The sequence below is a fragment of the Felis catus genome, chromosome B1 (genome assembly GCF_018350175.1).
Source record: "Felis catus isolate Fca126 chromosome B1, F.catus_Fca126_mat1.0, whole genome shotgun sequence".
NCBI classification, from domain to species: Eukaryota; Metazoa; Chordata; class Mammalia; order Carnivora; family Felidae; genus Felis; species Felis catus.
In genome coordinates, this window is record NC_058371.1 from 162889267 (window position 1) to 162909771 (window position 20505).

Here is a 20505-nt window from a genome sequence, read left to right on the forward strand (position 1 = left end):
GTGGCTCGGCCAGTTAAGCATCGGGCTCTTGGTTTTGGCTCAGGTCATGATTTCATGGTTCATGGGTTCAAGCCCCGGGTTGGTCTCTGTGCTGACAGCATGGGACCTGGTTGAGATTCTCTCTCTCTCCATCTCTCTCTCTGCCCCTCCCCTGCTCATTGCTGTCTCTGTCTCTCTCAAAACTAAATAAACTTTTAAAAAAGATCCAAGAACAGACATGAGACCAGCTCACATTAGACGGTGGCCTACCATGCCAGGCACTGCTCATGTGTTCGTGCTCGAAATCCTCCCACCAGCTGGTGGCATAGGCATAGGTCCCCAGGACATCCCCATCTACGATTAGATTAGGAGGCAGAGGCACAGAGAGGTAAGGGAGCTTGTCCACAGTTACACAGCCAATAGGCGGCAGAACTGGGATTTGAACCCGGACAGCTTGGCTGGGAGTCATCAAACGACCACACTAACAGAACGTTTGACTAGTCAGTAGTCGACAGTACTCATCTGTCTGTTGTTGACCGCTACTGTTATTATTCGCTAAATCTTCCTGCCCAGGCTTTTCAGCTGTTAGATATCCTGATATTGTCGTTGGCTTGGATGAAGCTGTTTTTCTTTTATTTATTTATGAGTGCTTATTTATTTATTTTTGAGAGAGCGAGAGCATGCGCACCCACAGTGGAGGAGGGGCAGAGAGAGAAAAGGAGACACAGAATACGAGGCACACAGAACCTGACGATGGCTTGAACTCACTAACCGTGAGACCCTGACTGGGCCACCCAGGTGCCCCTGAGGTGGCTTTTCTGAATAAACTCTGATATAAATCCATTAAGAATTACTTACTTCGGGTTTTTGTTTTTAGTTGGTATTTTACTGCCTGCGTCCCGCACCACCATTCCTGTCTTCGTGTGCGTGGTTCCTGAGACTTCACAGAGCCTTTCCATGTTCCTCTCCTCATTCACCCCCACACGTCCCTGTCTCCCGGATGAGGACGTCCCCAGGTCACGCAGGTGACTTCTATCTGCAGACCAGCATTGGCCGTGATCCCGTGTGAGGCTCTCCCCAGAACTCACCTGGTAGTGTTGAAGCCCTGTGAGCCCCCCCCTCCCCCCCCCCAACTCCACCGCTTAGGACTGTGTGAGGTGATGCACCCTCTCTGAGCTTCTATTGTTTTATTTTTAGAAAGATTGGACGTATTTATTCCTGGAAGGACTGGCATCCAACACTGTCCGTGAACTTCTTTACATAGTAGACATACTAGAGGTTTCCTTCCTTCATTTCTGTGCCACTCGAGGCCGGCTGCCCTGATACTCAAGTCATGGTCATTGGCATAAACTGACACCAGGACTACAGGGTGTGAAACAAACCAACCTAGATGCACATTCTCTCCCACTCTGTTGTTGTAAACTATTACAGTGAAATGACTGCTTTTAGAGATTTTCATTTGTCAGATGGGGACAATTGTAATAATAACTCCCTCCAAGCTTCCTTGTGAAATTTGAAGGAGATGGCGGGTCCTGGCGCTCTCCGAGCACTCAGATGAGGTAGCTGTTGTAGTTGTTCCTGTTACTTGTGCTCGTGGTACTTTTCCAACAGGCTTTTAGAGTCGACCTCACCAGCCGAGTACGTTCTGGTCCTGTGGGACCTTGTAGGGTGGTAAACACTTTTCTGTTATTCTATGGCTACGAAACAGAAACTTTTACTAGATTTCAAGATGCCAGTCGTCATTTTATCATTGGTTGCCTGCTATTTGATGACTTTCCCAGGGACTAGTTAGGTCACACGAAGATTTCTGTTCTTATCTGGGGACAAAAAGTGGGGGAGAACGTAAGTAACGTTTTAGGGAATGGAAGGATTGCCATTTTTCTAATGGACCTGTTTTCAGCATGTGTCCCCCTTATCACTAACAGATTGTAAAGCTGTAGACCTTCCTGCTCCACACTAAATCATGAGGTGCGTATCAGGAAAGAAAAATACCTTTAGCAATCTGTACAGCAGCTCCCTAATGCTTGGTTCACTTAGATGGTGCCCATATGTGGTTACTGCTTACTTCAGACGATACTTTAAAATTAGCTGTTGCACTAATAATGGAAATATTTTAAAGTCTACAGTTAGTAGTTGGGAGGGGGAGGAGAAGATAAACTTCATTCCAGAGGAGGATTAACCTGGCCTTGTTTGCTTCTTTGCTTTGTTTCTCTCACAAGGTTGTTAGCCTTCAAAGGCACTAAGTCTGAAGCAAGGCGTTCCTTTGGAGTAGACCCCAGGGGGGCTGCGGACTAGAAAGCAGCTACCTTTAGATTGCCCCCCCAGGGAGATCCCTGGCTGTGGTGCGTTACCGGCTGGGCCCCACATGGGAAGGCCTGGGGTAGGGGGTGGGGGGGTGGGGGTAGGGAGCAGCTTTGGGCCTTTACTCAGGGAGGCTGACAGGAAGTGGAGGTGTGGCCTCCTTGCCTTTCTGCTCTTTCCTGCCCCCAGTTAAGGCTTCTTTTTACCAACCTGGCTCCCGAACCCATGTCTAGGTACTCCCTGTACAGCTACCGCACTACTGCCTGTCACCCCACCGTCCCTTCCAGGAGGTTGTTCTCGAAACACTGGCCACCTGGGCGCAGAGAGCCTTCTTTTCTGAACAGCGTCGGAATGCGTTTTTAAAAAACCCAACTCCCCCTTCTCGTCCATCATCATTATCGCCGACCTTCAGGGTGTTCTGTTTTGCTGTAGGAACAAATGACCCCAGAGTTCAGAGAGGTAATTCAGTTAGGAACTCACTTCCTGCCCCTGTCACACGTTCAGTGTGGCTTGGTGGCGTCACTCTTCCACACGTCTCGTCAAAGACCCAGGCTGATGGAGGCTCAGACGTCTTGAAGCTACACCCCTGGAAGGAGGAGGCCTCTGTGGACATGATGGGGAGGAAGGACCAGAGCTGAGCTGGAAGTCCACACAAGCTCTAGGAGTCTCCCTTCGCATAGCATATTGGCAAAACACAGTCATGTGGCCTCTCCTAACGTCAAGAGGGCCCCTCCCCCTCCTAACTAAATTACCCAATCTTGATGGTAGAAAACAGGGGCTTGGAGTTAAAAAAAAAAAAAAAAAAAGCATTGCTAGAATTCAGCAGAGTACCTGGCTGTCTGGCGGGTCAGGGAGAGAAGGAGGGAGAGAAGGCAGAAAGGAAGGGAATAAAGCCACCTCTTAGAATGAGTTAGTCATAAACTAGACTCATCTCTTCCGGGTTGATCTTTACCCGCATAGTGGGCGCCAATCTCAGGATAAACGTTTAGGGATATACCCAATGCAACCACACAACTTTTTCTCTAACTTTTGATTTGCACTGCGCCCCCATTCCCCTAGTGGCGGAAACTTACTGTCCGGCCATGCCATGTCTAAGTTCTGGGGGCCGAGGCTCTAAGGAGCTGGTACCTGTTCTACAGGTCTTCTCTGTCCCTGAAGGCATCCCCCAGCAACATCCTTCAGCCCGCCTCCGCCCCCCACCCCTGCTGCATCCCCACCCACTGTCAGTCCACAAGGTTCTGGCAAGTGGCTGTTGGGAAGCTTTCTGTGCCCTTGAGCAAGGGCCCAAAGACCTCTACAAGTCTGTTGGAAGCATCATCTATAGCCATGCCACTCTGGGCCGCGTGCAGTGCTGGACCGGGGAAAACTCTTGTGACCTTGCCTGGCACATGACGTAGCCATTTCTGCTCTGGGTCCTCTGCTTTCTTGGGCTCCACTCAGGAGGTGACGTTCTGTAGACCCACAAAGGTGTCCAAGGTTCTCTCACTCTTTCCCAGGGACCCCTCTGCAGCCTTGGGAGCTGGAAGCCTACCTCTGCCATTTTCCGTCCCCTGAGTATCTTCAGGCCTAACTTCCAAAGCTCAACCCAGCTGACTAAGAGGAGACGGAGTGTAGGGTCAAAAGAAATGTGATTTTGTGCACGTGTATGACCCATTGATATTTAAAATATTCTCTTGCCATGCTAATGGCACTCTCAGGGGTAACTCACTTCTTTTGTCCCCGTATGTAATCTATCTAGGGCCATTTTCAGTCTTGTCCCATATCCTGTCCACTGGTGTCTGCCATCCCGTTGGGTGTACAGATGTATTTGTTGAGGCCCCCACTTCTGCCCAGAGCAGACTCACACTCAGCTTCACAGAGCACATTCGAGAGCCTGCTGCAATTGCCAGACTACACCTGCCCAGTGTGAGGCTCTCCCCAGAAGCTGGACTTCCCACTGCCCTCCTGGATTCTGCACCAAAGTTCAAAGACATCTTGCCCAACCTGACATTTTGGTGGCACAGACCTGGCATATTTAGGCCCTACACCAAAGGATGAAAGAGTTGCACTTTCATTGTTTCCATGGACTATTTAGGTCTGGCTCTTATGGTTTGCCCACGTACCCCTGCATCTTCCAAGAAGCAGGAAACGTCGAGAAGTCAGGGTGGTCGCAACAGACTGCAGTTTCAACAGCGGAGCCGGGGGAGCCGGGAAAATATATTTCTCTGTGCCTCTCGGTAATCATTTAAGAAAAACTCCATCTGCCTGGAACCCCGAGGGAAGACAGTCCATCACGAAAAGAGTCCGAGAACACCTGTTGGTTAAGTCAAAAATGAAAGTAATGGGTCTCAGACATCAAAAGGGAAAGTGACTGATTTTGGAAACAGCTGGAAATGAGGACGGTGTACCCAGAAAGAGCGGTCCTGGGCAGTTCCAGGGCTCCTCGGCTCTGAAACCTGAGCCAGAGTTTCATAATGTACATATTGGAAAAGATCCCACCCCAGTGTTAAAACATAAACATATAAATGTGAGTGTTAAATATAAATGTGTGTACGCAGAGTGAACTAGTGTTCTGAGGGTCTTTTCATGTCCTATAAGAACTTGGGATGAGAAGGTGGGGCCCCAAAGAGGTCATGTGGCTTTGCCTCGGGTCCCATAGGCAGCTGTTGGCTCAGCAACATCTAGCAAAGTCCGGCCTCCTGGCTGCTTGTCCTGTGTTTCTCCTCCAGAAGCCTTTGTGCTCGGAATTTTAACTCAGCCTAATGATGCAAGAGACTCTTTTTAAGCCGGATCTTAAATTGCCTGTTTTTTAATAAATCGGTATTAAAAGTGCCTTGTAGAGGGAAGAAAATAGAAGGCAGGATGTGGGAGAAAGAGAGTGTACATTACAGCCCTGGAAATAGACACAGAGAAAGAGTCAACCTGCCCCTTGTTTGAAATCTAGCCTGTCCACCCCCATGAAGGTTACACACTGGCAGGAAAAAAGAATGGGGCCGCCATTTTCTCCTATTGGTTGCTTGCGCTGGTGGGGTCCTGATTCCTCCACGCCAGCAGGAGTTGGAAAGGCTGATGCTCTTTCTGGGCGAGAACCATTGATTGCAATGAAGAGACCTGGCACGTGACCCCCAGCAGTGGGGCATTAGTGCTGACTCCCCTTTGTGTGCCTCTGTCCAGTTTAAGCTGCAGCTTCACTGGCCCGTTGGCATCAGCGGGGTCACGTCAAGGTCGCTGTAGTTATCTCTCTGCAGAAGAGGAAACCGATGCAGAGTCAAAGAACCTGTGCAGAGGTCCACAGTAAGTCCGGGTCCTCTGACTGAAAGCCCCCCCTTCCTCCGTGGCACTGCGGCTGCCTCTGTCGTGGCTTCCGTGTTTTAGAGAGGATGGGCCACGTGAGAGTCCTAGGGAGGCAGGAGCCCGAGGCATGAGGGGAAGAGAGCGCATGTCCGGAGCACCTGCTGTATTCGGGGCACTGACTTCCTCTGATCTCTCCGTTGTGTGTATGGCATTGCACAGCCTCTGATGTGGCTTCCCTGATGGACCTGGCTGGTACCAGACTTTTAAGTCCCTGTCTTCTCCTTTCCCTGATTACGCAGCAAGTCACATATATATGCTTGTTCTTCCCGCGATTTTCTTCTGTGATTTGCCTTCTGTGATTTGTTCGGAGCCTTTGCCTATTTTTCGACATGCTTGTTTGCCTTTTTCCCATCGATTTTCTTATTGCTTTCTTCATTTGTCCACGTAATCCTTTCCTGGTTTTATATGTTACAAATATCCTCCACTAGCTTCAGGCTTGTCTCTTCACCTTGCTTATAGGAGCTTTCAGTTTTTCTAAAGATGTGAAAATTGTGGTTTTTCATATTTAGGCCTTTTAATACCCTGGGATTTATTTTTTTTTCCATACAATTTATTCTAGGGATCAAAGTTTATATTGATTACATCCAAACACCACCGTGAGTAGTTCATTCCTTCTCCACTAGATTTCAGCATCATCTTTTTGGGTAGCATGTGGCACTGTTTTCGGTACCCATGTGGCACTGTTAAGTGACACTCTGTTTTATTTCATTCTTCTGTCCATCCCTGCACCAGGACCACACTGTCTAAGTTACTATGCATGTATAAGGAGCCCTGTTAGTCTTCCAATTTGTCTTGGTTCTCTTAACCCTTTGCTCTCCCATAGAAGTTTTAGAATCAGATTGTTAAATTTCACATACGCGGGGCGCCTGGGTGGCTCGGTCGGTTGAGCGTCCGACTTCGGCTCAGGTCATGATCTCACAGTCCGTGAGTTCGAGCCCCGCGTCAGGCTCTGTGCTGACAGCTCAGAGCCTGGAGCCTGTTTCAGATTCTGTGTCTCCCTCTCTCTCTGCCCCTCCCCTGTTCATGCTCTGTCTCTCTCTGTCTCAAGAATAAATAAATGTTAAAAAAAAAAATTAAAAAAAAAATTTCACATACGCAGACGCCCTCACTTTTGTGATTTTCACTGAAGGTGTGCTGAGTTAACAGATTGATTTGGAGAGAAGTGCTAGTTTTACGGTCTTAATCCCTAATGGAACTCAAGTCTGATCTGCCACAGGTACATGAAGACCAGAGCTCGTTCTGAATAATACGATGGCACCCGGCTTCTGTCTGGCAGTTTCCCTGTGAATGGAGAGTCCTTTCCAAATGGCCACCCTTGACTGAACTTTGAGTGCATTACAACAGATAATTTTTTTTTTTTCCACGGTGAGCCAAGGCGGGAAATGATTATTCTAGTGCAATTTGCCAAGATGTTTTTTTCTAGCTGAGTGATCAAATATATGTAACTAGGGAAAAGAGAGCATGTGAGAACAGTACAAGGGTCCATCTGATAACTGGCCTCCCGTCACGGCCTGCCTGAGAGCATTCATATACACCAGGGCACGGTGAGTAGTCCTCACAGGCTGGAAACTCTGCCAGCAAGACAGAGACGCAGAAGAGAATACTGAGAAGCAAGAAAGTGTCTTCAAGCCTGCTGAGTTTCCCATGTCCCAGCCAATTGCTTTCCAAACATTATTACTCTTTCCTGTCTGATGAGTACTTCCTGTCCCTTCCAGCTCTCCTACCATAAATACCTAAGCTACAAAGAAAAACAATCTCTGAATTCTGAAGAACAGGAACGCTAACCCTCTCTTCTGGAAGTCTCTCGTACTGTTACATGGGGCTTTTTGAAGGATGACAGCCTATTCCTTTTGATCTTAAGATTTTTCAAGAAAATGAAATAAGTAGCCTTATTACGTTAAACTGCAAAAACACATATAATATTTCTAAGGGTGGGGATGAAAACTGATTGCTCATGACTTCCGTCACGGTCACTGTCACAGTAAATCATTTGTAGTTCCAGTTATCATGAGAATCGTAATACTCCCTTCTCTTTGTTCAAAAAAGAGTAATGAGTTTGAGGTTTGGACACCAAACATGTTTTTTAGAAGCAAGGGAGACAGATACTCCCAACCTTTCTGGAGTTGGAATACTAGAGCCTTTGTTAATTTGAAACATAGTGTTTCCAATTCTTCTGAAAGTACACAATGGAATATATTTATTTTTTAAAAGGAAAAATTTTTAATATTTTGCTATGAGATTGTGAGGGCATTTGGGGAATCTTTCTGAGATAAACCTGTGGTATCCATGAGTGATCATGATGGCTTTGAAAGATGCATTTTATACCAAGAAGGAGAATGGACCCAGCTGACCATCAGAACCTACTATGGCTAAAAGTGCGGATCCCCAGGTCCTACCCCAGGAGACTCAGTAGGCCATTTGTGACAATTGTCTATGCTTTTAAAGTGAGTCTCTTATTCTCTCAACTTCTTACAAGTAAAGGATTCCACTATTCCAAATTCAATTTTGCCTGAGTTCCAAATGTATATGTTGAGGGGGAAAGAGAATTTAAGGAAAGAAAATCTTTTTTTTTAATTTTTTAATGTTTATTTTTGAGAGAGAGAAACAGACAGACAGAGTGTGAGTGGAGGAGGGACAGAGAGAGAGGGAGACACAGAATCTGAAGCAGGATCCAGGATCTGAGCTGTCAGCACAGAGCCCAATGTGGGGCTTGAACTCATGAGCTGCAAGATCATGACCTGAGCCAAAGTCAGATGCGTAACCAACTGAGCCACCCAGGCGCCCTAAGAAAGAAAATCTTAAGTGGGGGCTCAGGCTATACAAATAAGGAGACGATCAGATTTTTCTGAGTTAGGCTTTTAGTTCTGTAAAGAAAGAGAAATTAAATGTATAATTAAATAAAATTCAACATCCAAATTCCAAAATCCACATGCTTTTATTTTCTCCTTAAACTATTAGATCTGGAAGATGATTTAAAAGGATGAAGCATTTGTTTTTAAAATCCAGTTAGTTTAAGAATAAGAGAAGAATAAGATAAAAAATATTGGATACCTAAATTCCAAACTCATTCTTCCTTCTTGAAAAGGGAAAAAAGAATATTATAATTCTCATGAGTCTTTCTATAAGTGAAAGGTTGGGGGAAAAAAAGAGAGAGAATTAAATTTAAAGCCACAAAGGAATCACTCCATTTGAAATTTGTATAGTTTTACATTTCTTGGAAAATATGCCCAGGAATATGTGATTACTGAAGCCTGTGAGAACGCCATGTTCTATTAGGAGCTCTGACTTTTGTTGATAAGGAATTCTGTCCCCTTGGTTTTGTTTATTAGTGGTGGTGTTTTTGGATTTGAGATTTTTGCCCTTGACTTTAGCAGAAACACAACTCATTTTCTCATGGATTAATACTAAGATGAAGAAAGAAACATTTATGAAAAGCTCTGAGTTACATCCTCATATTTATTTCCATGACAAGGATCCAGGATAATTTTGCTTAATTTCCAAATGTATGTGGGGCGGGGGAGGATTTAAGGAAAGAAAATCTTTTAAAAAAATTGTTTTAACATTTATTTATTTTCAAGAGACAGAGACAGAGTGCGAGTCGGGGAGGGGCAGAGAGAGAGGGAGACACAGAATCCGAAGCAGCCTCCGGGCCCTGAGCTGTAGCACAGAGCCCGACATGGGGCTCGAACCCACCAACAGTGAGATCATGACCTGAGCTGAAGTCGGACGCTTAACCAACTGAGCCACGCAGATGCCCCATAAAGAAAATCTTAAATGGGGGCTCAGGCTATAGAAATAAGGTGGCAACCAGATTTTTCTGGGCTAGACTTTTAGTTCTGTAAAGACAGATAAGTCAAATGTATAATTAAATAAAATTCATAACACTGTAATATATGAATACAGTCTCATTGAACAAAAGTTAAACAATACAGATAAAAGTAGAAGTTCCTCTTGATGACCTTTTATCTAATTCCATTCGTCTTTCCATGAGCGGCCCTTGTCATCAGTTTGGATACAATCTTCCACACCCATTTCTAAGTATTCACATATAAATATATGTGCAAACATATACCAAGAAGTATATAGGCTTTTTAAGCATATATGATATTATAGCTTACATATTGTTCTGCAACTTTCTTTTTCCACTTAATATGTCTTAGAGTTCTTTCCAGGTCACCACATATAGATCTGCCTCACTATATGCATTTTTTACACCTTTTTAAAAAAATACTTTTTTATTCTTGAGAGAGGAAAAACAGAGCATGAGGTGGGAGGGGGCAGAGTGAGAGAGAGACACAGAATCCGAAGCAGGCTCCAGGCTCTGAGCTGTCAGCACAGAGCCCGACACGGGGCTTGAACTCATGAGCCGTGAGATCATGACCTGAGCTGAAGTCGGACGCTTAACCGCCTGAGCCACCCTGGCACGCCAGCCTCACTATATTTTTAATGGCTGTGTAATATTCCGTGCTATTAATCTAATCATATTTCGCACATTACATAATCGTCTCAAAGGTCGCGCACCTTTGGGTTGCGCAAGACAGTGATTAACCGTGGGAAGGGACGTGGGCAGGAGGACAGTTGACCTGGAAGTTACCTCACCTCACATCCCAGGAGGGATGTGTCTGATCAAGCTGGCAGAACCCAGCTAACCAACTAAACTGTGTCTTGAAGGAGCTGAAATAGCCCTTTGATAATGATTAAGACACATGAGAAGTAAGGCCGACAAATTGTCACTGAGAGCAAAGTTCAGATGAGAAATGTGTCATTAGAACAACAGATACGGGCAATTAGACTTTCTTTTACAGAAGAGTCATAGCATCTATTTCTTTGTGTTGCACGGTTCTCTGAAAGGGACTCTGAAAGACAGGAAAAATACAGGTCGGTGTTATTCTTTTTGCTTTATGGTCTCTTCCTTCAGAGTTTAAACCTATTTGTCAAGGCTCTACTCTTAAATTCTAGATATATGTGGCACGAGAGGAAGCTGAACATTTTCAAGACACGGTTTTTATAAAACAGTATCATTTTCAATGTCCTCCCCCTGCCCCTCCCCCCCTCCCCTCTCCCCCCCCCTCCCCCCCCCCCCCCCCCCCCCCGCTATCCTCCTGGGTGTTGAATTCTATAACATTGTTGCAGCCTAGAGATCTTTTAAAAATGAGATAAATAGTAATATATCATTGATGTGAATAAAGAAATAAAAAGAATTCTCAGTCTTGGTCTCAACTGACAAACGAAGTACTGAGAGGTCTTATGCTTAATTAATGCAGACACAACCAGGGAGACAGAATGTGTTTAAAATGGCAAGTGCAACCGCTCAATCACGTGCTTTCGGAATATTTTTAGTGCGCATCGTCCTTATCCGTTTCGAAGGTTTATCTGCTGGATAATTGTCCGCACCACTGACATTTTGACATCCTGGAGCTTTTACGTTTAAGCTCTCCTTTCGTCGTGTTGTTTGGTAAATAAAATGTTCTGAATAGGCTAAAAATAAAGGTGCGCCGTGGACCTGAATTCACCCCTCCCTGTGGTTCTATTTTAGGCACCCCGAAGGGTTGGAAAGATCAGGGGAGATGAGGTGGACCGCCAGAGCCATTGCACTGTGAGCTCAGGGACTTCTTCATCCCAGCCCCGTTACACCAGGTTTGGGCTGGTGAATAAACCCAACGCCTGCGTTCAGCAGGGCTTTTTTTTTTTTTTTTTTTTAACAAAACTGTGAGTGACTAACTTGGTTTCTGTCGTATCAGATGTTTAGAATTCAGCACACCGTCAGGCATACTCTAGATCACTGCCAGGGAAGCTGGGGCGGCAGGCCGCCTTCTCGTGTTAGGAGCAGCATCTTTAATCACTGAGCTACTCTTCGTTTGCTTTTCATCATTCTTTACTATTTTAGAAGATTTTCTTTAGCAGCAGCAGGGTGATCTCACATTCAAATAACGCCAAATTCCCTTCTACTTCACGCTTTTATTTTTCGGCTTTCCCCTTCCTTGGTAGATTTACGTGAGCCGTATCCTCGGCTACGTGTAAGCTGTGTTATATAGGCACATCTTATTCTGATGAGGAATGCTCTCGTATGAAAACGCTCGGGAGAGCTAAAATATCTCCAAGGCCAAACCACTGGCTCACTTATTTTGAGTAGTATTCAGGAGAGTGAGATGCTTCATCCCTGGACTGCAGCCCTCTCCCTTCTGTACCACTCCCCTCCCTTCTCTACCACTCACCCTGACGCTCACTGAGTACCGCTTGAAGGCAGTAATAGCGATAGCTGCCTTTCGTCGAACATCAGGCACTCTTTGAAAACCTTCCATGTATTCGCTCATTTATTCCCCTCAACAACCCTCTGAAGGAGGCCCTGGGATCACTCGTGTTTGATTGATGAAGCCCCTAGAAGTTAGGTGAATTGTCCAGGCCCACGCTTGCTAGTAGTGCTTGATGGAACCAGGAATCACACTGGTCTCCCTCTTTCCGGAGCCCATGCTCCCAACGGCCACATGAGCCCTCCCCTCCTAATGCGGCACGCCCAGCCACGATGCTCGTATCTCTCCACATCAGCTCCCAGCAACTCTCGGATAGCATTAGCTCTAGATTCAGAGCTCCCAGCTTCCTTCAAACTAGAATACGCTTTCTCACTTCTCCGTCAGGCCTCACGTCCCGCCTGCCGCTTAGGGAGTCAGTTCAGAAGCCAGTCTTTTTGCCAATCTTCTGCAGTGTCTGCTCTCCACTTTCCTTTTTCTCTGGCTACCAACTTTCTACTATCTAGAATCAATATTTTATTTATATATATTTATTTATTTGTTATTTATTTATTGAGCCAATATTTTAACCCTTCACCTCCACCTCCTGTGCACTCTAGTCCTTACACACAGGGACACTAGAAAATATTTCCTGTCACATCCTATTTTCATCAAACTCTCCCCCCTGCCGAATTACCAGCAGTGGCTTCTCTTTAATCTACAGTGTTAACATGGCCTCCTACCATTCACCGTCCAGTGGGTAACTTGTTCTCATGACCTAACTTTCTGAATTGCCCTCACCCCTACTAGAGCAGGTCTTCTGCTTAAGCCAGGCAGCACGTCTCATATGGAGCCATTTATTCTGCAAGCATTTGGCGTGTGCCTCCTGTGTGCCAGATAAACCAATGTGAGTGCCTGCCTTCTAGAAGCTCCACGTCCAATGATGGAAACAGTTGGGTTCAACACAATGGGATGACGTGCTGATGTGCTGTTTCTGGGAGCTTTGATCTACCGTAGAATAGCATGTAAGCGAGTGGGAAAGAAGCCCTGAGAAGTGAAACATTTCGTTTTCCAGCCTCTCCTATACAGAAAACCCACCAAAAGAAGCCGGGAGAGATGTCAGAAAAGCAACCCACCCTATCTGCCTTACACTGCTTTGTTGTACTCATAGCATTTATTACATCCAAACATTTGTTGCGGGTCTATTTGTTTATAGCCTATCTCCTTAATTGGAACGTAAGAAGACTTAACTAGAATGTAAGCATACTCGATGAAGCAGGAGTGTTGTGCTTATTCATAAATGCATCTCCTGGAAACTGCACCTAGTTCATAGTAAGTTCTCCGTAAATATGTGTTTAATTTGATCAGCTGCAAGTAGCTTTCTGGGACTGTGCTAAGAAGGGGTGTGAGGCTACCTCTCACTTCTGCAGGGAAAAAGAAAAGAAAAAAAAAGCCAGGATTTAGAAGTGCCATTCATGGGCTTGGAGAGAGGGTCTCAGCACCCAGGTTATAAAACTGCAGTCTGGGGCCTGGGGGGAATTAAGGGAGACTGCATGGGAAAGGTGACGTTCGAGCCAGCACATCAAAGAGAAACCTAGTTAACCAGGCACAGGATCCTGAAGGATGTTTCTAACGGAGGGAAGAGCATGCCTGAAGCTCTATAGAACGTGCTCATCCCCCCGCCCCTTCTCATAGAGCGACATGTCTCTTTCCACCCTTTGAAACCCCCTTTCCTCCCCAATTTTCCATCAGTTTGTTTTCTCCTCCTTAGTCTTTGGTCCTACAACAAGAAGCCTCTTGCCTGTGGCCTCAGGACAGACTGCCGCCCGCCCTCAGAGATCCTGAGGCTTAGGGACACTAAGGTGGCCTTCTGAAATTTAAACATGAAACAGAGCTTCCTGTTTCTTCTTTCAGCTACATGCCTCTTTCTAACTGCAGTTAGAATCTCCACATTGTAAGAGCCCTTCCAGATTATCTTTAGTCTCCTATTTGATGCGCTAAACCTTCTTTCTATAGCTGGATTTTTAAATTGCCCGAAGTCAGAGACTATACCGTGAACTTCCACAATAGGATTTGTTTCTCTCCCTAAATCCCATGGGCCTGGACTGTGGCCTAGCAGTCTCTACCCTGACACATCCACCCGGGAGAGCCATTTATTTCCAAATTTCCAAATGGGAGAGATCTCCTTCTGAAGCTCAGAGTTCAGCCCTGCGTTGCTGAGATAGTCAGAAGGAGCCTGAGCGAATCTGAGGTCCGTTACTCGTTGTCGAGTGCTGTTGTTCCTCAGTGGCCTCTCAGTTTCCTTAAAGGCCTCTTTGCCTCCACTGCTTCTGTTCATTCTCTGTGAGGTGACCGGTCAACACTGAGTGATTATTGCCTGCCAGGCACCGTACATGGCTGATGAGTATGACCAAGTGTCGCAGATGAGCAGGGAAGACCAGAGAGCCACTTGCCCCCGGTCGTCCTGAGTTGGGCTGCCAGCCACCCCCGGGAATGTGTGTCGCCTGTTTGGGTTTGCATTCCTGAGCCAGCTGGGTGGGGGGGCTATGGTTATCAGGAAGGCAGAGCTGCCTCTCTCGGCTCTCAAGGATGCCTTTGATGTCATCAGCCAGTGGCCGTGTGCCGCCATAATTGCGCGTGCCGGGAAGAGGCCTATGGCAGATTCATGCCAATTGTGTGCAAATCTGAGCAAGACTAGAATTATGCGGATGATACTTCTTAATATGGCCATTATCTTTCATTTGCTTTCCCTTCTCTGCTGCCCCCCCCCCCCACTTTCCTTCTCCTCCCCTGGCTTCGGGTATACTCCCAAGCCACACCCATCCTTACCCTAGCCACATAGCTCTTGCTACACTGATTGAAACCGCCACGTTACCCATCTGTAGCCTACACTACACTGTCAGCTCCTCAAGGACGGGGGCCACATCTATCTTTTTCATTCTGAGGATCCTACTCCAGTGCCTGACACATAGTTAAGTATACATGCTATATGTGTTTAGGGAATGACTGAATGACTGAATGCCTTTCCCTCCTGGTGTTCCTATGTGTGGCTTTTTTTTTTTTTAATTGAAGTGTAGTTAACATACAGTGTTCTATTAGTTTCAGGTGTCCAATATAGTGATTCAACAGTTCTATGCATTGCTCAGTGCTCATCAAGATAAGTGTACGCTTAATCCCCTTTATCTATTTCACCCACCCCCCACCCACCTCCCTTCTGGCCACCACCAGCTTGTTCTCTGTATTTAAGAGTCTGTTGTTGTTGGGGTGCCTGGGTGGCTCAGTTGGTTAAGCGTCCGACTTTGGCTCAGGTCATGATCTCATGGTGCTTGAGTTCAAGCCCTGCATCAGGCTCTGTGCTAACAGCTCAGGGCCTGGAGCCTGCTTCAGATCCTGTGTCTCCCTCTCTCTCTGCCTCTCCCATTCTCATGCTCTGTCTCAAAAATAAGTAAATATTTTTTTAAAAAAGAGTCTGTTGTTGTTGTTTTGGTTTGTCTCGTTTTTCTTTGTTCATTTGTTTTGTTTCTTAAATTCCACACAAGTGAAATCTTAGGGTCTTTACCTTACTCTGACTTACTTCGCTTAGCATTATACTCTCTAAGTCCATCCAGGTTGTTGCAAATGGCAAGATTTCATTCTTTAATATGGCCGAGGAATATTCCATTGTGTGTATATCACATCTTCTTTATCCATTCATTGACGAATGGACTCTTGGGTTGCTTCTGTATCTTGGCTTTTGTAAATAATGCTGCAGTAAACATAGGGGCATATATATCTTTTCAAATTAGTGTTTTATCTTTTTTGGATAAATAATCAGTAGTGGGATTACTGGATCATGGTATGGTAATTCTATTTTTAATTTTTTGACGGACCTCCATACTGTTCCACGGTGGCCGCACCAGTTTACATTCCCACCAACAGTGCACAGAGTTTCCTTTTATTCCACATCCTCTCCAACACTTGTTAATTCTTGTGTTTTTATTTTAGCCATTCCTAGAGTGATATAGTTGCATATGCTTTTTGTAAACTGCATAACATAATCACAAGATTCAGACAGACTTGAATTTGAAACTCACCTCTGTCACTTTCTAGTCATATAACCTTGGCTAAGTCCCCTTCTCTTTCTGACCCTCAGTTTTCGTGTCTGCAAAACAAAAGTAATACCTACTTCTCAGTGTTGCCAAGATGATTATTGTGATAACATGCAAATATCAAATCTACAGTAATGATCTGTGTTTGATTTCATTTCCCTTCTAATCGGCTAGGTAGCTTTTTTTATTCGTTTTCCTTTTTCACTCAAAATTTGGAGGCTTGGTATTTGAATCAGTTAGGTTGAGCTAAAAATATCTCAAATATCTCAAAATATATCTCAAATATATAACCCCAAATATCTCCGTGGCTCAAAATAACAATGGCTGGTTTCTTCTTTGGGCTTTATGTCCACGTCAGGTTCATGGGGGCTCTGCCAGACAGCCAAAGACCTCCTCTTGACACAGTCTTCCTTGATCACCAAAGAAGGGGCAGTGGTAAATTACATACTGGCTTTATAGGGTTTTTTTTGTTTTGTTTTTATGTTTATTTGAGAGAGAGGTGGGGGGAGGGAAGAAAGAGAGGAAGACAGAGTATCCAAAGCAGGCTCTGCACTAACGGTGCAGAGCCTGATGTGGGGCTCAAACCCACGCACCATAAGATCATGACCTGAGCCGAAGTCGGATGCTTAACCGACTGAGCCATCCAGGTGCCCCCATGCTGGCTTTTAAAGGCTTCTGCTCAGAAGCAGCACGTTTTCTGCCACTCATATTCTAGGGCCCATATCCTACGGCCCCATCTCACCTAGGAAAGCATGTAATCCTACCACACGCCAGACAGAGGAGAACTGGTTGGTATATTGTTGAACACCAGAGACTACCCCCAAAAAATCTAAGGTGAGTTGACTTTAAATTACAATGAAATCTTAAGTTACCTTGACGTAGATTGAGAGTGAGGACTTCAGAGCAAATGAATAAGTAAGCAAATGAATCAGCAAGATTGTAATGGCGACTGTAAGGCCTTCTTGAGAGAACAAATTACTTGAAGGATATTAAGTGTTCATTATTAGTACAGGCACTGAGTTGCAATCCAGTCTTAAATATTCATCACAACAGGCAGCGAGCAAGCTGCTTGTTAGTAGATTACCAATCAGCCCTAGTGTCAATATGCACTTGGAAGTAATAAAAGTACATTTCTTTCCAAATAAACTGGAATCTAAGCTTGTCGTAATTTAAAATGACCTTTCTCCTGGCTACTTGCTTAACTTTGGATTATTTTACTATGTTTATACTGCATTTTTTTTTTATCATAATCACTCAGTTGTTTATTGATTGCTTGCTCTGGTAAAAATGCAACATCTAGGCTCTGGATCTGGACTGCCCGGGTTCAAATTATGATTCTGCCATTGTCTGTGTGGCCTTGGGCCAGTTACTCAACTCTCTGTGCCTCTTTTCTCACCTGTGAAATGGGGATGATGATAACACGTACCTCACAGGATAGTTCTGAAGATTAAATCAATTAATACATAGAGTACATAGAATAGTACTTGGCATACGCTAAGTAAGTGCTTGATAAATATTAAATATCATCATCATTTTTAGGCACAGTGGAGAAATGCAAAGGAAGTTTGATGCAGGCAGAAATTTTTATATTTTGTTTGCTATTGTATCCCATGTTTAGAACAACCACGTATCAGGCACTCAGTAAATATTTACTGAGTGAATCAGTGAATGGTCTCTACCCTCATGGAATTTAAACACCAGCCTAATCCTTGATTCCCTTCTTGGATAATAAGAGAACTCCCTTCTCTTTAAACTATCTTGACCAACCTTGAACTTTCAGTTAGAACCAGGCCCTGACCTCGCCGACTGAGGGTTTGAATTTCCCCTTCACTTGCTAACTCACTCAAACAAATTTTGGCCACGAAGCCACTCTCGAGTTTTGCTGACTTCTCTTCATACCCTCAATTGATGATGCTGGCGTTACAATATCGAACCTCTCACAGCAGAGGCTGGTGACAATGAAGTCACGCTAATGACGATCTGGATGGTTGTGATGTTATTTAATGTAGCTTTTTGCCCTACTGAGTTTCCTGTGTTCTTACTGTCAGGAAGGGATGGGGAGACACTGAAAATGTTTGGGCATGTGAACTTCAAAGCTTATGTGCTCTCTCTCCCCAACCAGCCCCCCTTCCAGATGACCTCTGCTCTCCCAGACCCACACATTTCACCCAAATCCACTCATCAGCGCGCGTGCGCGCGCGCACACACACACACACACACACACACACACACACACACACACACCTTCCTTTCCAATCTTCATCTGTGTGTGTGCTCTCTCCTCTTCCCCCTTCCGCTGTGGACTCTGTAGAAGGCCACACATGATCTGGCTCTGCCTGCCAGACCTTTCTCTGACTTCCTCCACCTCCCTTTTCCTCTTAGTACTCCACTCCAGCCACTCAGCTTTCTGGTTCTCTGAAGCGTCCCAAGCACCTTTCTGCCTTCTGCACTTGCCGCTTCTCTGCTTAGAAAGCTCTTTCCCAGGTACCTGCCCACTCACTTCAGAAAGGTTTCTGCTAAAAGGCGACCTCTTCCAAGAAGCCGTTCTTGACCATGTCCAGAATAGCTCCTGGCTCCATTTTCCTTCTGAGCACTTATCTCTAATGACACATTATGCTTTGTTACTCATATCTTGTCTGTCTCCCCCATTGAAATGTAGACTCTATGAGAACAGACACTGAATCTTGAGTCCCTAGTTAGCACTCAGTAGGTGTTTATTGACTGGAAAGAAGGAGGAGAGGAAAGGGAAGAGGAAGGGAGGCGAGGAGGGAGAAAGAACAAACAAGGAAATGAATGTGTATGTATTTATAAATGTTGATAAAATGCTTTAAGAGAGACTAAAAGTAAACCTGATATAGATGGGGAGATCAGAAAAGCCTTCTTTGAGGAGATGCTATTTACTTACTTATTTTTAATGTTTATCTAATTTTGAGAGAGAGAACGTGCGGGAGTGGGGGAGGGGCAGGGAGCGAGGTGGGCAGAGGATCCGAATTAGGCTCTGCACTGACAACAGCAAGCCTGACGTGGGGCTCGGACTCACAAATCGTGAGATGGTGACCTGAGCCAGAGTCAGACACTTAACGACTAAGCCACCCAGGTGGCCCAAGGAAATGCTGTTTAAAACAGAGACCTAATGTGTGGTGAAGACCAGAGCAGGTGGAGGCGAAAGAATGTGGAAGGTCCCCAAGCTTGAGGTCTGCTGGGGCACGAGAAGGGCAAGTGGGCGGGGGAGGCATGGGCCTGGTCACAGCGCTATAACACAGCGACAGCCCTAATGGGGCTCATCTGGAACAAAGCGGGTTTGCACAAAGGTGCATTTCGAGGGTCGGGGGGGTCATGAAGGAGACGGGAAAGCAGAACCATTCTGTAAGGCACCTGCCTCCAGGGACTCCTGAAACCACGAGGCTCTTTCCCAGCTCCTTTGTGGGTTACTCACCAAACAAGCCACCACAGCTTCCGTTCTGTCATCTGAACGGTGAGCATGATGACACCTACTCCTGTTGTCAGCGCGGTCCCTGGCACCTGGGAGCCACCTCATCACCGTTGGCGCACTCTAGATTTCCCACACGCAGCGCTCACAGGGGAGAGGACCCTGCCACTGAGTAGCACAGGGACGTCTTATGGAAGGACGCGTGCTCCTGACCCGCGTGAGAAGAACGTCCTGGGGCCGGGTATCCGAGGGGTGCACTGGCGGTCTGCAAGAGGAATTCAGGCAGATGCAGAGGAACATTTTCGTCTTCCCAGTTATGTGTTTTCTGATGCATGTTAAAATAAGTATTAGCACATCAGGTCAGCTGCCAGAGAACTAATAAAGAAGTTGGTTTGAAGTTAGCTCACAGGAAAAGGCCGTGGATACTGGAACAGGCAGCACGTAGAAGCGGCAGAAGTGAAGGTGATGAAGGGTCGGCTGACGTTCGAGAAGCACAGACTCAGCAGACCCAGTGTCTGTGAGCTGAAGGAGGCAGAGGAGCGGAGTGGCCTTGAATCACTTTCAAAGTCAGACTCTGCAGAAGAACCGATAGGACGTGGGCTGGAGGGGCCTGGCGTGGGAAGCCAGGCAGTGGCACTCCCACGGCTTGTGGAGAGAACTGAGTGGGACTTGGCAGGACCCAGAAAGGCAAGCAGACCTGACGGTGCCCAGGGGGAAGAAAAGAGCAATCTCAGGGTCTTTTTCTAAGATGCCCATTGACAGAGAAGTTGTCTAAATCAGGGCTATGGCTGAGCTTGTAAATAACAAGGAAGAATGTGCCTGAGCCCGCATTTAATGGCAGAGTCAGTCTTGTCTGTCAGGTTTTCTTCCCCACTAGAAATACACACTCTGCTGCTGACCTCGTCAGAGAAAGGGAAACCCTGAAGACTGTGTTGAAGGTTGAAAAGTAAGATTGAGTGTGAGATTTCTGCCATGAATCAGCGGCAAGGGGACGAGGTTAGGCGGGTGGGACTGTGGCACTCAGGCAGGTGCATTTGGAGAAGGTCAGTTCAAGGAGCCAAGAATAAATTACACCGCTGCCCAGGGGCCAGCCTTCTTCCTCGCCAGCCAAAGGGAGAGGCATTTGGGGCAGCCAAGGAAAAGAAAA

The 20505-nt window shown here is 45.9% G+C and overlaps 1 protein-coding gene and 1 long non-coding RNA gene across 4 annotated transcripts in view; one reads left to right on the plus strand and one right to left on the minus strand.

The window, feature by feature from the left end:
• The window catches only part of SCFD2 (sec1 family domain containing 2), a 405365-nt gene that overhangs the window by 334516 nt on the left and 50344 nt on the right, over positions 1-20505 (plus strand). The gene's annotated exons all lie outside the window — the stretch shown is intronic.
• Positions 1152-20144, minus strand: LOC109499175. 2 transcript variants are annotated; one of them, XR_006597103.1, is made up of 5 exons: positions 19365-20144; positions 15914-15981; positions 4383-4573; positions 2761-2883; positions 1152-1796 (listed from the first exon to the last, which is right to left on the minus strand). It is a non-coding gene; the product is annotated as an uncharacterized LOC109499175 (long non-coding RNA). The 2 variants fall into 2 exon arrangements; XR_002156362.3 differs by lacking the exons at positions 1152-1796; positions 2761-2883; positions 4383-4573 and adding an exon at positions 9951-10469 and having other exon boundaries at positions 19365-20138.